We start from the raw sequence: 4,834 nt of genomic DNA, 5'->3' as shown, positions 1-4,834 counted from the left end.
TACCTGGTTGATCCTGCCAGTAATCATATGCTTGTCTCAAAGATTAAGCCATGCATGTCTAAGTACATGCCGAAATAAGGCGAAACCGCGAATGGCTCATTAAATCAGTTATGGTTCCTTAGATCGTTTCTTCCTACTTGGATAACTGTGGCAATTCTAGAGCTAATACATGCAGTGAGCCTGGAGCCCTTTGGGTAACGGGTGCTTTTATTAGACCAAGATCGATCGGGTTTCGGCCCGTATTGTGTGGTGACTCTGGATAACTTTGTGCTGATCGCATGGCCACGAGCCGGCGACGTTTCTTTCAAGTGTCTGCCTTATCAACTTTCGATGGTAGGTTACTTGCTTACCATGGTTGTTACGGGTAACGGAGAATCAGGGTTCGATTCCGGAGAGGGAGCCTGAGAAACGGCTACCACATCCAAGGAAGGCAGCAGGCGCGCAAATTACCCACTCCCGGCACGGGGAGGTAGTGACGAAAAATAACAATACGGGACTCTTTTGAGGCCCCGTAATTGAAATGAGTACACTCTAAATCCTTTAACGAGGATCAATTGGAGGGCAAGTCTGGTGCCAGCAGCCGCGGTAATTCCAGCTCCAATAGCGTATACTAAAGCTGCTGCGGTTAAAAAGCTCGTAGTTGGATCTCAGTTCCAGACGAGTAGTGCATCTACCCGATGCGACGGCTCGGACTGAACATCATGCCGGTTCTTTCTTGGTGCACTTCATTGTGTGCCTCGAGATGGCCGGTGCTTTTACTTTGAAAAAATTAGAGTGCTCAACGCAGGCGAGTCGCCTGAATAAACTTGCATGGAATAATAGAACAAGACCTCGTTTCTGTTCTGTTGGTTTTTGGAATACGAGGTAATGATTAAGAGGGACGGACGGGGGCATTCGTATTGCGGCGCTAGAGGTGAAATTCTTGGACCGTCGCAAGACGAACTACTGCGAAAGCATTTGCCAAGAATGTTTTCATTGATCAAGAACGAAAGTCAGAGGTTCGAAGGCGATCAGATACCGCCCTAGTTCTGACCATAAACGATGCCAACCAGCGATCCGCCTGAGTTACTCAAATGACTCGGCGGGCAGCTTCCGGGAAACCAAAGTATTTGGGTTCCGGGGGAAGTATGGTTGCAAAGCTGAAACTTAAAGGAATTGACGGAAGGGCACCACCAGGAGTGGAGCCTGCGGCTTAATTTGACTCAACACGGGAAAACTTACCCGGCCCGGACACTGGGAGGATTGACAGATTGAGAGCTCTTTCTTGATTCGGTGGATGGTGGTGCATGGCCGTTCTTAGTTGGTGGAGCGATTTGTCTGGTTAATTCCGATAACGAACGAGACTCTAGCCTATTAAATAGGTGCGGGGTTCCCAGCACCTTACAACCTTCTTAGAGGGACAAGCGGCTCCTAGCCGCACGAAACAGAGCAATAACAGGTCTGTGATGCCCTTAGATGTCCGGGGCCGCACGCGCGCTACACTGAAGGAAGCAGCGTGTCTTTATCCCTGTCTGAAAAGACTGGGTAACCCGTGGAACTTCTTTCGTGATTGGGATAGGGGCTTGCAATTGTTCCCCTTGAACGAGGAATTCCCAGTAAGCGCGAGTCATAAGCTCGCGTTGATTACGTCCCTGCCCTTTGTACACACCGCCCGTCGCTACTACCGATTGAATGATTTAGTGAGGTCTTCGGACCGATGTCCGGCGCGGCCTTTCGGTTGCGCCGGTCTGTTGGAAAGATGACCAAACTTGATCATTTAGAGGAAGTAAAAGTCGTAACAAGGTTTCCGTAGGTGAACCTGCGGAAGGATCATTAACGGATTGTGAAGGGTGAGCGCCTCAGCTGCGTCTGCGCCCGACACTTTCTGCCGCTGACCCCGTTTGGACGCGGGGTCGGCTTTTCCCCACGGGGCTGCCTGAATGTGGAGCGGCACCCCGTGACAAATTGTTGCGCCCAGCGGACGCCAACACCGCGACCTTGGACGGTCGGCCAGGTGGCGGACGCGGGTACAAACGGCGCAACGCACTCATAGGTCGGCTTTCGACCCGCCACTGCACCGTGGCTCGAAGCGCTCGAAATGCGCGACCCGACCGCTGCGGGACCGCCTAGTACTGTAAACAGGAGCGGCGGAGCGCGAACGGCGAGTCGTGGTTACGTCGGTAGAAGGCGAGGCTGCGCGTTCCCGAAACGCCAGCCGAGTGCCCTCCCGACCGTTCGAGCGTGCAAGAACGAGACCCGACAATCGCGCGGCGACTGCCAAGTACGAGAGGAACGGCACAAGCGTCGGCGGTCGGTCAAGGAACTGGCGATGTGACGGGTCCGCTGTGCACCAGTGCATACCGTCCCGCCGTCCGCGGCAAGCGCCTCCGCGTCCTCGGGTGACGGAGGCTGCCGGTCGGTTCTTGCAGGCGAGGGATCTCGCTGGCACCGGTTCGCGTTGACGCGCGGCCGGTCATGGCACGGCGATGCGACGGCCGAGGTGCGCAGTACTCGATGGAGGAACCGCACGCTCCGATGACCGTCCCGCCCTCCGCGGCGTATGCGTACCGACCGTAATGGTTGCAGCAGCGCCGGCCGGCTTTTGAATTCGCCACACGAAACACGGTGCGAGATCGCGGTTAGGGGAGCGTCGACGTTGCCAGGCGTTTTGCTTGCTGCCGAGGGAAAGGCGGCACGGCCACGTCGCGCTCGTCGCGATTAGCGGGTCTGCGCGCTTTGGGAAGGTGCCGCAACGACTTGCCGAAAGAGGAAGCACGGAAGAACGAGGGACTTGGACGTCCCGACAATTGAACGCACTTGCGGCCAGGCCCTTGCTGGCTTCGTTCTTCCGCCTCGAGTAGGCTCGTACGCGGCTCCGGCGCCGAAAGTGGTCCTTGGCACCGACTTCGGTGGACGTGGGAAGTGCCGCGCAAGTACGGCGCGCCTGGCTCCACCTGTTGGCTAAAGTAGGCAGCCGGATCGGCATTTTGGTGTGCGGTGGCAAACCGTGGATGCGAAAAAAGCTTGTGCGATTTCGTGGAACAAAAAGCGGGGGTCCCCCTTTTTATGCGGAGGAGACCGACCCGCCTGCCGTGGTGAACCGCGACGCCACGGTAAAAACGGGAGAGGCTTGTCGATGGGACCGTGCATCCCGCGCTCCACGGAGGCCGGGAGGCGGCCGCCCGAGGAAATGTGTAGCCGTCGAGGCCCGCATCTGCGTGCACTCTTATCCAAATGGGTGTACCGCAGGCATTTTCTGGTTAGGCGGGCCAATGAGAGCGAGCACACAACGATACCTACGGGTCCGGCTTGGAGAACCGGCTTCGACGCCTCCCGAGTATTTATAGAGGGGTGGACCACGAAAGCACTCGCAAGTAGCGAAAGCGAAACGCCGTCCGAAACACACCGTTTGCTCGATTTGCGGCAGCCGAAAAAGGCGCGGCAGAGTTTTGGAGTCCAAGCGTGCGCTGAAAAGCGCCCTTCTTGGCCACTGTTTGGCCGAGTGCCAGAAACGTTTGGTTTTGACTGTACGGAATTGAACAAACACTTTTTCACGACTCTAAGCGGTGGATCACTCGGTTCTCGGGTCGATGAAGAACGCAGCCAGCTGCGAGACTTGGTGTGAATTGCAGGACACACTGAGCACTGATTCTTTGAACGCACATTGCGGCCTTGGGTCTTCCCTTGGCTTCGTCTGTCTGAGGGTCGGATCACATATCAAGAGAGCCTTCGGCGCACAAGGGAACGTGAGCCGTCGACTCGTTTTGACCGCGTCGGCAACACGGACAGCACGCTGAACACCTCACAGCGAGCGCCAACAGCGGCCACTCAAGGGCGAGACGGTGGCGACCGTCGTGCCAGAGCCCAACCGAAACGGGGGCGACCGACTGCATTGAGGATGTGGCACCTCGTTGAGACCGCCGCAGGACTTCGAGTCGGAAGGAAGCCTGCAGGGAAAGTGCGGTCGAGGTTGCGTACTCCTCTCTGCGACCGGGCGCGCAAGAGCTGCGAGAGCCACGGACGCGCAACTTTAACGCACGGTAAACACGAGGAGCGAAAGCCGGCCAGCAAAGCTTCTCCAGCCGTGCGCAAAGTGCGCGAGATCGCAGCCTTGCGTTGCGCTTGTTGCCCTCGAAGTAAGCAGGGTGTCCCGTAGACCGGGCGCTCGAACACGCTGCGGGGCCGTGCCTCCTCCAGGCTTTGCCGCGCGAACAGGGAACGTTCGCGCGCAAAGCGCAGGGAGGTGAGGAGGCTGCGCCCGACGTTTGCGGTTCGCTGCGTACGCGGTTGATGCGGAGAGCACGGCGCGACGACTTGCCGCGAAGCGGAAAAAGTCTCCCGCACGAGTTGGCGAAACGTTGGCGAAGCTTAAGGCGTTCTCGTCGTAGTCCGCCGTCGGTCTAAGTGCTTCGCAGTTCCCGTCCCGTTCAAAAAACTGGGCCACTCCAGTTGGGGCGGGGGCGACGCTACACGAGACGATGCCTCTCGCCAGGCTGCGTGGCTGCCCTTGCGGCGGCGGCGACTGGCCTCGGCGGTGTTTGGGCTTTCGACACGGTCGTTTATCACGCAACTGCTCGGACGACGCACGCGCGCAGCGGAATGCCGCTTGCCAGCCTTGTGAAGATGTGACCCTGTACAGGGTTGCGGGCGCACTTGGTAGGGCGTCGTACTCGGTTCGCGATGGGTTTACGAACGTGTCCCGTCACTTCCACGTCACACCGGTTGTGCGCCGCACGCGTGCAGCGGGGAAGCCGATTGCCAGCCTTGTGAAGAAGTGGCCCTGTACAGGGTTGCGGGCGCACTTGGTAGGGCGAGCGCACGCGGTCGTGCAGGAAGTTGATGGAAGCGAATGTAT

The 4,834-nt window shown here is 58.0% G+C and overlaps 2 non-coding genes across 2 annotated transcripts; both read left to right on the top strand.

Moving 5' to 3' along the window:
* On the top strand, positions 1–1,815 carry LOC142792394 (small subunit ribosomal RNA). The gene has a single exon (XR_012890884.1). It is a non-coding gene; the product is annotated as a small subunit ribosomal RNA (ribosomal RNA).
* Positions 1,816–3,534: 1,719 nt separating this feature from the next.
* Positions 3,535–3,687, top strand: LOC142792377 (5.8S ribosomal RNA). The gene has a single exon (XR_012890872.1). It is a non-coding gene; the product is annotated as a 5.8S ribosomal RNA (ribosomal RNA).
* The last annotated feature ends 1,147 nt before the right edge of the window (positions 3,688–4,834 follow it).

This window comes from Rhipicephalus microplus, unplaced genomic scaffold (genome assembly GCF_043290135.1).
Source record: "Rhipicephalus microplus isolate Deutch F79 unplaced genomic scaffold, USDA_Rmic scaffold_218, whole genome shotgun sequence".
Classification (NCBI taxonomy): Eukaryota; Metazoa; Arthropoda; class Arachnida; order Ixodida; family Ixodidae; genus Rhipicephalus; species Rhipicephalus microplus.
The sequence above is the reverse complement of the archived record's forward strand: the minus strand, read 5'-3'. Positions and strand labels throughout refer to the sequence as shown.